This window comes from Canis aureus, chromosome 28 (genome assembly GCF_053574225.1).
Source record: "Canis aureus isolate CA01 chromosome 28, VMU_Caureus_v.1.0, whole genome shotgun sequence".
In the NCBI taxonomy this organism is placed as follows: Eukaryota; Metazoa; Chordata; class Mammalia; order Carnivora; family Canidae; genus Canis; species Canis aureus.
In genome coordinates this window covers 34,008,480-34,021,131 of record NC_135638.1, presented here as the reverse complement: position 1 = coordinate 34,021,131, position 12,652 = coordinate 34,008,480, and the positions used below count along the sequence as shown (strand labels likewise).

General features: G+C 38.5%; 1 long non-coding RNA gene across 1 annotated transcript in view; it reads right to left on the bottom strand.

Moving 5' to 3' along the window:
- Positions 1-203: 203 nt before the first annotated feature.
- Positions 204-12,652, bottom strand: part of LOC144300242 (uncharacterized) — a 152,171-nt gene continuing 139,722 nt past the window's right edge. Inside the window, exon 3 of the long non-coding RNA XR_013366832.1 lies at positions 204-380. This is a non-coding gene — a long non-coding RNA (uncharacterized LOC144300242). The remainder of the gene's footprint in view (positions 381-12,652) is intronic.

Here is a 12,652-nt window from a genome sequence, read left to right as displayed (position 1 = left end):
CGCAGCGGTTTGGCGCCTGCCTTTGGCCCAGGGCGTGATCCTGGAGACCCGGGATCGAATCCCACATCGGGCTCCCGGTGCATGGAGCCTGCTTCTCCCTCTGCCTGTGTCTCTGCCTCTCTCTCTCTCTCTCTCTCTCTCTCTCTCTCTGTAACTATCATAAATAAATAAAAATTAAAAAAAAAAAAAAAAAAAAAAGAAGTATGAAGTCCTCATCCCTTCTGGTACATAGGGCTCACGGCCATGAGACGTCCACGGAGCATCTTCTCTCTGGGCGCAATTCTCTTGAGCAGGCCGTGTTTCCCTTATGACGTGGAAGTGGCAGGGAGGCATCTGCCCCATGGTCAGCATAGGTACTGACTTGTAGAATGAACCAGATTCTGAGGAGATTTAAATGGAGAAATTGATCAAGGGTGGAGACTTAAAAAGGAAACATAAATAAGACTAGTACAAACATAAATAATATAAATCTGCTTCCCCTAGTAGAATAGACATTTTTTTCATTTTTTTTATCGAAGTTTGATCTGCCAACATATTGTATACATATTTCGAGCTCAGCTTTCTTTACAAGTAGACTTGTGAATTAATTGGTGTTTGATTGCAACTAACTGACATTATTGGCTAAGTTGAAGCAACAGGGAAACAACGCCTGGATTACTTCTTCAGTACTACCTTATGTAGAGGTTATATGGGAGATCTTTGGCATCTGTGAACAGCCTCAGCAGGCACACAAGCCCTTGGATTCTGGGATGATGTTTTCTGAATGTATATTCAAGTAGTTGTTCTTAAATCAAGCGACTGTGTCTACACAGGGACCATGTGTTTGAATTTTGTAACATAAACTCAAAAAAGGATTACATTTTTCCAAAGTCACTTAGACTTTAGTCTCCTTTTCCCCCTACTTTTTTCTTTATTTTTGTCTAACAATTAGCTATTTATTTTTTTGATTGTTTGAAAATGTGGAAGGAATTCAATCTTATTGAATTAATTCTATATATAAGAAAAGGCAATAATCATTAGTGAAAGAGAGGGAGAATAGAAATAAAATGAACTCTGAGAGACTATCTCAATGTTTCTGTTTCTTTGATCTGCCAAAGTCTGATGAGAGAGAGAAATGTCTCATAGATATTGTATCTATACTGAGCTTGTAGGTGTACTGCTGGCTATTTCACATTCGCACCTCCTCTTTCCCCTCTTAAGATCTATCTCCTTTTTCCTGAGCAGGAACTATGTATTCTCTGCTGAAAGCAAAAATGAAAACAAGAACATCTTGCAGAATTGGCTTCAGTGGACTTTGCTTCTATGTAGATGGCAAGGAGAGCTAAACTTTTTTTTTTAGATTTTATTTATTTATTCATGAGAGATACAAAGAGAGAGAGAGAGAGAGGCAGAGACACAGGCAGAGGGAGAAGCAGGCTCCATGCAGGGAGCCTGATGCGGGACTTGATCCCGGGACCCTGGGATCATGCCTGGAACTGAATGAGGGCAGATGCTCAACCACTGAGCCACCCAGGTGCCCAGGGAGAGCTAATTAACCAGAAGGTTTAGTGTGGTAGAATTTTATTAATGGAAAAGAAACTTAGTTAACAAAATGCATTTCAAGTCACTACATACTACCTCTACTATCACAAATAATTTAGAGTTGTAGGGTTTGTCAGATTTTCCAGTAACATCTGTGCTATTTGATCTTTTTGATTACTTTTGTCAGTTATTAAGCAAATTGCTTCCTTTAAAAAAATGTACAACATCACCCAATACATCTTTTTTCTAGGTGTTTCTTGGTAGCTCAGTCCCACTGTCCCTTACTCAGAAAGTCTGGATAAAGTTTTCCTGTTCACCAAATTTGTGCTTAGTGAGAAGGGACACTCAAGAACAGCCGGAGCTAGGTCTGTCAAACAGATATAAATTTCTAATTAGGCAGAATGAGAAGCCCTAGAATCATTGATCATCATAACCGTTCCCAAAGCAGAGTGGAGGTTATATTGGGAGATCTTCTGGCATTTGTGAACAACCACGACAGGCACACAAGCCCTTGGAGTCTGGGATGATGTTTTCCGAATGTATATTCAAATAGTTGTACTTAAATCAAGAGACTAATAAAGAAAATGTCAATTAATTCTAGGAGAGATTATCATTTAAATGGTCCGTTAGAAAAACTAAGGCAGCATTGTTCCTCTCAAAGAAGGCTGAAGAGATAATTAGACATCAGTGGAATACCAACACAGTACTGGGGGAAAGAAAGGGCACAATGACTTCTAAAATTTATAGAAAGAAAAATGAGCACGGAGACCTGGACCTCATTAGTACTGAGTTGCAAGATGATTACTAATGCGAATGAACAATTGTTTAAGCTTTGTACAGTTCCAGAATATTCCTTGAGATTGTTCAGGGAATCAAAAGGGGCAGCATTTCAGATCTCCTTTTGTATTTAAAATCGGTAATAAAATTCATTTTGCTAACAAATGCCAAAATCAATATGGATGCTTCAATAAACCCAAATCAAGGGCACAATCTCACAAAAATTATATGTTCATTATTGTTACTATTGTCGCTATTATTACCCACCCCTTTCTCTTGGGGTGGGACTCAGTTAAGGGACATATAGGAGCTGGAGAGGCAGAGATTGGAACACCGGTTTTATGACTCATGGAGGACTGATGGGAGAATGGGGGGTTTTATGTGTGGGCCAAAGGGATACTCATCCCCACCCTATGGACAGACTCAGTCCCTAGCACTGCATCCTCGCCCTCTGCTCCTAGGGACAGACTGCCCTCTGGAGGCCCGCAGCTCCTGGAGAGAGATCCCCAGGAGTGAACGCTCCCCACTGTCTCTCCAAGGGAAGGCGGCGAGAGGCAGGGTGCTGCCCCATTGTGGAGTGCCCGTGGGCACCTGTGTCCACAGCGACATACCCTTGGTAGCGCAGAAGACTCTTTTCTAGGGATATGCACATTTAATTTTCATCCTGATTGACTCTAATTGTTTTTTTCTATATAGTCGTGAGGAAATGAACGTTTCTTAAATATCTCCACCAAACTACCTCTCACTTCTGATTGAATGAATTCCTTATTTCCTTGTAACTAAGACTCGCAGGTCTCTGGGTTAAACTCATTCTTACTGAGCCAAAGTAAGTTAAAATAAGATAAAACAAAACATTAAATAAAATATGATAAAAATAAGTATAAAATTTTGTCTATCCTTACCAGAGTTTCAGGTTTCTTGAATCTCAAGAAGCCTAGCCTTGGTATTTTCTTGTTGTGCTTAAAATAAAAATTAAGCCACTGTTTTATGGCAAAGCAAGAACCAGAGGCAAGCCCTCTCTGTCCCTATCTAAAATTCTTTTCACTTCAAATCATTTGCCATCATAAGACCTTCAGAAAGGACATTGAATACCAAGTTAAGCTGACCCGTTGAGAGCGCAGAGTCTGGAGACAGACGGTTTTGAGTTTGACTTTCAGCTCTGCTCTTACTAGTGTTCTGACTTTTAGAGAGATCACAGCCTCACGTGCTTCCTATGCAAAAGGCAGACTGCAATACCTCTCTTGCCATATTGGTGTGTTTAAATGAGATAAAGTGTTCAAAATGCATATGGAAGGGTTGCATGGGTGATGCAGTTGGTTCAGCATCTGACTTTTGGTTGTGACATTAGGGTCTTGAGATCTTGAGATCGAGCCCTCATGGGGCTCCATGCTTGGCAAGGAGTCTGCTTGAGATTCTCTCTCCCTCTTCCTCTGCCTTTCCTGCCCCTGCTCTCTCTCTCTCTCATAAATCAATCAATCTATCATCTATCTATCTATCTATCTATCTATCTATCTATCTATCTATCATCTATATCATCTATCTTTAAAATGCACGGGAAGTGTTAACATTACTTATCATCAAACTGCAGTTGTACATAGTATGAATAAAAGTTTGATTTTACATGAGTTGTAAATGGAAAAGAATGCTATGTGAACCATCTGGAAAGATATATCAGGTGCTTAGCCACTTCCTAACAGCACCGTCATCAGAAGTGATCTGTCTATTCTTCTTTACTTTCTTAAAGTCTGGTTTGATTTCTGACTGTTCTGGATCAGTTTTTTTTTTCTTTTTCTTTTTCTTTTCTTTTTCTTTTTCTTTCTTTTTTTTTTAAGATTTTACTTATTTACTCATGAGAGAGACAAAGAGAGAGAGAGAGAGAGAGAGAGAGAGAGAGGCAGAGACGCAGGTAGAGGGAGAAGCAGGCTCCACGCAGGGAGCCTGACGTGGGATTCCATCCTGGGTCTCCAGGATCAGGCCCTGGACTGAAGGCGGCGCTAAACCGCTGAGCCACTAGGGCTGCCCAGGATCGCTTTTTTCTTATGTGGCTGCCTTGAGGCCACATGAGATCCCTGGGGCTTTGTTCCCCAAATCTTGTCTTCATCACTATTTTCATGGCTATCTACTTAACCATGACTACCTTTGCTTCTCCTAAAGGCCTGACATTATTTTTAAGGGAATAAAGTTTTCTCTCTCACAGATAACAGAAAGTAGCATTCTAGCAACTACCAAATCTAGCATTACTAACTGAGATTCTTTTGGTTCTATAATAATTTAAAGCCATCTTTTCTCTTTCTTTTAGAAATATATTTGATAAGCTCTAAATAGAACTTCTTATATGCCAGACGCTTTCCTAAGCTCTTTACAAGTACTAACTCATTTTATCCCTATTCCATCTTTATGAGTACAGTCTATATTTAATCTAATTTTGTGTAAAATGGAAACCAAGGCAGAGAGAAGCTAAATGCCTTACCTAAAATTACACAGCAAGGAATTGATAGAAGCAGGATTTACTGCCAGGGATTCTGGATCTAGCCTCTGTGCTTTCAATGACTTAGCTTTTAACAACTCTTGGTTACCCTCATTAAATCATCTTTAAGTCTGGTACTACCAGAAGGGCATTACAGGCTTAATTAGATGAGGGCTGAAGAACTTAAGATTATAAGTTTTAAAAAGTTCAACAAACAGTTGTGATGCCACTGTCTACAGCACTTAACAGAAAGGCGATCCAAGAGGATGACATTTTGGAACATGGAATTTGTTTTGTTTTGTTTTGATTGTAGCACAGATACAATGAGAGGGTTCTGGGAATAGAAAATAAGGAGGAGACAGGGATTGGAACAAGGGATGGGAGATTTGCGAAATTGTCAGAGCTGAAGTCAAGGAGCAAAAAAGAGAAAGTCAGTTGGGCTATGGGATCAGTGTGAGGTTTACCATCACTTCCCGGGGCAGAGAGTAGGGAAAATAATCTGGGATGAGAATGAGGAGGGAGATGGAGGGCTGAGCATCAGTAAAGTGGTGTTTGGGGTAGAGGGGAATCTGATGCCTTCTCTTCTCCTCTGAGATTTGCCCCCCACTTTCTCTGGAGTTTTTGCCTTTCTAACTGGTACTGGCTATGCTCAGAGTTTAGAGACACTTGAAGCACAATAAAAATGAAATGCCACCATCAGAGTTGTGAATGATCCTGATGAAGATGATAATTGGAAAGTGTCTACAGCCTGAAGCAGCCACTCCATAGCACAGAGTTTATCACTGAACTCAGGAATAAAATGGACACATACTAACCATAGTAGAGCCACCTAAGCAAGGTGAAGTATCACAAAGAGGACAATGCTTATTAGCAGTGTTAGGAACATAACACTCAAACAAACTGGGAGGTAGTATGGGTTTCTGACACCTCCAATTCATTAAGATCTCCATGCATCTATCCCCTAATCAAAAAATGCAGAAGATATCTAAATGGTGTTGGTTAGGGATGGCACTCATTAAGTGTCTGGTCCAACCCCTGGCAAGTAGTAGTATGTGCTTAAAATATTTGCTGAGTGAATAGTGAGAACTAAAATATGTTAGCTTTCATTGGAAAATAAAGAGAATTTGTAAAAACACAGGAGAGTAGAAGAGAATGATATATCAACCCAGAGTTGATGAGCATTACAAATTTGTCAGAGATGCTTCATTTTCTAAGTAAAAGAAAGAAAATAAGTTATTGTACATTTCCACATTTTGTTTGGATTGAGAAAATATACAGGGAGCATAAAGTTTCATTCTTTGGGCAGGTAGCCCGGGCTGAGAGATCAGAGGGAGAAAAACACAGCTATTCAACCTTCATTTGGCTTCCATTACTTCATGGCAAATAGAAAGATATTTCAGAGTGGAACAAACATTGACAAAAGTATCTAAAGCAACTTGTCCAGAAGCATTTCATCTGAGAATAGAAACAGATAGGGATATCTGTGGGGGTATCACTGTATTGTGATATTTGAAGAACAATAGAGAAGATGATTGCTCTAGAGAAGTGAAGAAGGGCAGATGTGCTGCCTTTCCAAAGGGAAACCATCTTTGAACCAATGGATGGAGAGCTTAGCCCAAGAGGCGCTATGAGTCCATGCTCAAAGGAATGGTTAGAATCTAAAACAGGGAGAGCTGACCCTTGGGACTCAGCACAAGTTTACTCGGGGCGAAAAGGAACTTTCCAGAATGAACTTTATGGATATAATGATGAACTGGTACACCAGAGAAATGGTGTAGATGTGCATAAGTGAGGATGTGATAATTCCCCTTTTCTATCTTTGTGGGCAAAGTTCTATATATAGGTAGGGTGGTGATACAGTTAGGTAGACTGATAAGTAGGTGATTGCAAAGTTTTTGTATGAAATATGAATAATGGTTGATGATGGCAGAGTAAGAAGGTCCTGCTGACATGCCTTTCTTCAGTGGCAGTGAACTGGTCACATTTTATCATGAAATAGCCCTGCAGAGATGACATGAAGATTATTCATGGGCTTTCAACATTAACATTTAGACACTTCCCTACAATTCAATGTTTCTTCTTGGAGGACTTGTTCATTTAATCTAATAAATGTCATTTAGTAAATGTTTAAGGTCACTATATGAAAGGAAAATGGTAAATCTCTAATATTCATTAATGAAGCCTTTATTGTAACTATATCATGCTTAGAATTATCTTAAAAGTAAGAATGAAATTCTTTCAGCCTTTTATTAAAGCTGCAACTACTCAGGGCCAATATTTTATCAATCGTGTGTACTTTGATCCTATCCTACTCACTGCATGTCCCTTTTCAATGAATTAAACCACTAAAGATGGAATTATGGGTGTCTGGGGGGGGGGGGTAAAGCCATCCTTTTTGATTGGCTGTGGTCCTTTCTTTGTTTTATAAACAGGAAAGTCTCCTTTTGCTTTGTTAGAGTGAGTTCTCAGGGATTGAGTCAATTGATCCAGGCTAATCATCGTAACCTCATTTCTTTTGAAAACTCTGCTCTTTTCTGTTCCTTTTAAGAACCATCCCAAAGAGGAGGAGACCATATTGCAACGGATGGTTCTCCCTGAATTGAAAGAACAATTAATCCAGGGTGTGCATGGGACTACTTCCGGCCTTTGAGTTCAAAATGGGAATTCTGGGAAAGATTCATTTCCCTGATGGAAGGGCAGGAGACAGTAGGGCAAAAAGACAGCTCTTCTGGCTTCTTTTCTTCTTCCTTTTGGACACTGTTGTGTGAGCACATGATGTCTACTAGACGACAAGCCCTAGTGCAACAGCCCACATGATGAGGATCGTGGTGAAAAGAAGAGGAGTGCAAGTGGTTGGTGGCATTGCTGTCATGCCAGACCAACCCTGAGCCTGTCTGCCTGCTTTCGAGTTGGTATCAATAAAAATGTTTTGGGGTTCCTGGCTGGCTCAGTTGGTCGAACATGCAACTTTTAATCTTGGGATTGTGGGTTTGAGCCCCACTTTGGGTATAGAGATTACTTAAAAATAAAATCTTGAAAAAAATAGTGATGTTTTAAACCATGAGTGCATGCACTTGCCATTACTTGCTGCTGCATAGATCCTAATTGACGCAGAGGCAGAGGCATCCCGAATTTGTAGTAAACCCCAGAATAATTTCTTCCAGCTATACTGGTACAGGTCAAAAATATTAAGTTCTGGGACACCTGTGAGGCTCATCAGTTGAGCATCTGCCTTTGGCTCAGGCTGTGATCCCGGGGTCTGGGACGGAGTCCCACATCAGGCTCCTTGCGGGGAACCTGCTTCTCCCTCTTCCTGTATCTCTGCCTCTCTCTGTGTGTCTCTCATTAATAAATAAATAAAATATTTTTTAAAAACTTTAAGTTCTGGGATAAGTGAATCAGCTCCCTTCCAGAAGTTAAGGCAGACTGTGGTTAATCCACCAAGAATGAAAAATGCCGTTTGGCGATTGAGAGATTGTTTTTGTTTATTGTGTTTGCTCACACAGGATATGGAAATTAAATTAATTTGAAGGCCTCTTTTGAATGGATGATTTGGAGATAATATTTAAACATAAAAAATGATGTATGTATACTAAAAGAGTAAAATTAAAAATAAATGAGATCTGACATTCTCTTTTAGTACATTTTTCACTTTTATACTCTATGCTAGTTGATTTATTAAGGCTTTTCGGCTGTGAGCTTATCATATTGCGATCTTTCCTAGGAAAAGCAATTTGAAGGTTGTTGTGGCTGAAGGCACATTATGGTGGTGGGAAATCAAATAGAACACTGACTTTCATTTAAGATTGTCAACTTGATGAATAGAATGAAGTTGACTTCAAACAGACAGGACCTGATAAAATGATCTATTTCTGATAGGTGGAAGGCATGTGGAATGATAGTTAAATAGAGCATATTTGTTTACCATGTTCCAGAAATTATACATTAGCTATTTTAGAACCTGCAGAATTAAAACAAGCTATGATCTAAAATCCCCCAAACCAAATTATCTTTAAATACCGTACATTTTGGTAAACTTTTGAGATCATATACATAATTCCTCCTTCTTTGTTTTTATTTTCCTCCTAAAAATTTTAATTCTTTGAAAATTATTTTTACTTAGTTTATCAAAAAGAAGAGGTATTTCAAAGACTAAGAAATATATACAATAATAATAAATTTTATATTCTAATTTATTATAAAATATTAACTTTGAATGATTAACATACTTTGTATTCCTTCAATATAGAGCTTGTGTAGGCTCTGAGAACCATTTATTCAATATTATTTATGTATCACATGTTCATGGATTGGCTAATCTGTGCCCTGTAGCAGAGAAGAAAAATAGACATCAAATAATCACCCAAATAAATATGCTGTTAAAGTTATGAGACTCTGTTATGAGTATTTTAAAGGAACAGTCTGGATTCTGATCTGGTTTGAGGGTCAGTGAAGTTTGAATTGAAATCTTAAAGACAAACAAAATAACATACCAGTGTTATTTCTCTCTGGTGTTTTTTTCCCTCCATGGTAATTGAATCTTGAGTGTGTGTGTTGTGTTGAGGTGATTTTCCTTTGCTAGAGAACTGGTCTGCACCCTGAAGAGTGATGGGATAATGAGTGAAATCACAGAGAGGCTTAAAGATAGTTACCTAAAATATTCCAGGAAGACAGAACCCCTGAGGATGGTCCAGACGAATTGGAGAAGAGAAAGAAAAACTCAAATGGTAGATTCTGGGCAGAAACACAAATAGTTCGTTTCTGTAGCTTTTGTATTTGAGGAAATGAAAATCAAGTTATTAATCTTCATGGGACAAATTTCATCTCATTTTCAGGTTATGTCATTCAATCATTTAGCCACTTGTAGAGTCTCCAAGTAATAACAGTCGGAGTGCATTAACGTGAGCAAGAGCCCAGCACTGTAGCTAGAATAGGGGGAGTGCTCAGCCCCAGAAGACACGTTTCCTGAGAGCCAGTGTTGTCTCTTCCATTCATGGCTCTCTTCCTTGTGTCTGGAACAGGGCTAGGCACATAGTAGGTGTTTAATAAAAACCTGGTGAATGAATGAATGAATACTGTCGACTAAAAAGTGAATGGGCACTCACATGGTTGTACATGCATTAGGAAGGATATTTTCAACTGTTGGGTTTCTAATTTCTCTCCTACTCACAGTCCCAACTGTTATGGAAAAGCACAGAGATTTCCAACAGACTGGTTTTGCAAGATAAGGATTAAGTTTTATTCTTATTATTACCCTCAAAGCACAAGACCAGGGCAATAGTAGTTGCTCAATAAATTTGTGTCAAAAGATTGAGTTTCTTTTTTCTTTTTTCTTTTTTTTTTTTTTTTTTTTGCTTTTGGTGGAGGTTTCAGGGATTAAAGAAAGATTAAGTTTTAATAGTTCTCTGGGATCAATATACTTTTGTTAAGTTGCTCTGGGATTCTTTTTTCTTTTTTTTAAAGATTTTATTTGTTCATGAGAGACACACAGAGAAAGGCAGAGACACAGGCAGAGGGAGAAGCTCCCCCTGGGGAGCCTGATGTGGAATTAGATCCCAGGACCCTGGGATTATGACCTGAGCCAAAAGCAGATGCTCAACCACTGAGCCACCCAGGCGTCCCAAGTTGCTCTGAGATTTTGAACTTTAAGGGCCTCAACTGTGGGGCCATCTGAATAGGTAAGATGCCTTATTCATGCTGTCCCTTTGACTACACACAAAGTCCTTTGCAGAGAGGCTAGAGTATAGGTATTGGCTTTATATCACATCTAGATCTGCAGAGGACCTCATTCCAGGAAACACGGCAGGGACTGACTCTAACATTTATGGATTTTTCCATAGCTCTTATTTTCTGTGATTGGAGAATTTGTAAAAACATGTTGTAAGCAGTAAAATATAACTCAAATATAAAATATGAACACCAGGCTTACCGGATACAAATATCAAACATTGACACTGTTAATCTTCATAGTCTCTAAATAGTCTCCATTTTTTTATCTTTCCCTCCCCTTTCCCTTCTCTCCCTTCCTTCTCTTTCTTCCTTTACCAAAAACAAACAGACAAACAAAACCCAGCTTTATTAAATTCTTAGTATGTCTTAAATTGGAGTTAAAGGGATAAATAAGGAACACTTGCTGCCTTCAAAACTCTCCCTTTCTAGTGGTGAAATAAGCATGGAGATCAATGTAAAAGGATCCTGGCATTAGACTTGGAGGTTTGAAGGGTCTCAGGATGCCATAGAGGAGGGGTTTGAGGAAGGAAGTAAGAAAGATGAAGATGATAATTATATTGTTCCCATCTGTTTACACATGTATAGATAGTATCCATGTATCCTAGCACGGAGGGAATGAGGACCAACCTCTGATAGACACCGGTGCAAACAGTCAATGGGCTAAACATATATTGTTTGACTATCTGTTTTCAGGCAGGAAACAGAAGAACGAAGGGCAAAGGGACGACAGTAGGGGAAGACATGTAAGTTGGACACTTGTGACTTGGAGTAATAGCTGCTTTGAGGTTCCCTATGTAAAGTGGGTTATGCTGGTGTCAGAGAAATGGAATATGTAAGGAGAGTGTAGTTCATGCTGTGAAATATTGCTTGAATACTGGTTTCAAAATCTTATGTTTTACACTTTTTATTATAGGGGCACCTGGGTGGCTCAGTTGGTTACTCCTCTGACTCTTGATTTCAGCTCAGGTCATAATCTCAGGGTCCTGAGACCAAGCTCCAAGATGGGCACTCAGTTGGGAGTCGGCTTGAGGATTCTCTCTCTCCTTCTTCCTCTGCCCTTCCCCAAGCTTGTTCTCTCTCTCTCTCTCTCTCTAAATAAATAAATAAATAAATAAATAAATAAATAAATAAAATAGAAACCTTAAAAAAAACTTTATTATAGAAAATTTCAAACATACATATAAATAGAAAGAATAGTGGAAAGCATAAAAGTATAGTAATGTAATGATGCCTCCCTTCTTCCATACCCATCACCTGACTTTAACAATTACCAGCTCACACCCAGTCTCATTTGATGTGACTTCCCCACTTTCCACCACAGGATTACTTTAAATTCCAGACATCATGTAATTGTATCTGTGTTTCTTTTTAAATCCCTACAATTTAATAATTATAATTTTTTAAAAATATAATTAAAAAGATAATGAGGCGGCATCATTATCTCACTAAAATATTAATAATGATTTCTAAATAATATCAAATTATCATCTGCTCCCCTTGTCATATATATATATATATATATATATATATATATATATATATATTTTACTGTTGATGTTTTTGAATCAGGATCCAAACAAGGCTCACAAATTGCATGTGGCTAATATGTAGCTTTGGGGATCCTTGGATGGCTCAGCGGTTTAGCACCTGCCTTCAGCCCAGGACGTGATCCTGGTAGTCCCAGGATTGAGTCCCACGTCGGGCTCCCTGCATGGAGCCTGCTTCTCCCTCTGCCTGTGTCTCTGCCTTTCTCTGTCTTTCATGAATAAATAAATAAAATATTTGAAAAAAAATTTTTTTAAAAAGTCCCTTCTTACCTATAGGTCTCCACTCTGACATCCTTGGTCTCCTGCAATTTATTTGGGAAGGTTAGGGTGTTTATCCCATAGCACCTTTGATGCTATGATGAACTTTGATCATTATATATATGTTATTATATATATGTTATATATAATATATATGTTAACATATATTAATATATTAACATATAATATATGTTAATATATGTTAACATATAATATATGTTAATATATATGTTAATATGTTATATATTATATATATGTTAATTAGCATGTGCTTCTAAATTCTGGTTAGGTTTCTACATCTGGCCAGATTCAGGTTCATTTGCAGCTGTTGTTAATATTTCCTAGGTGGTGT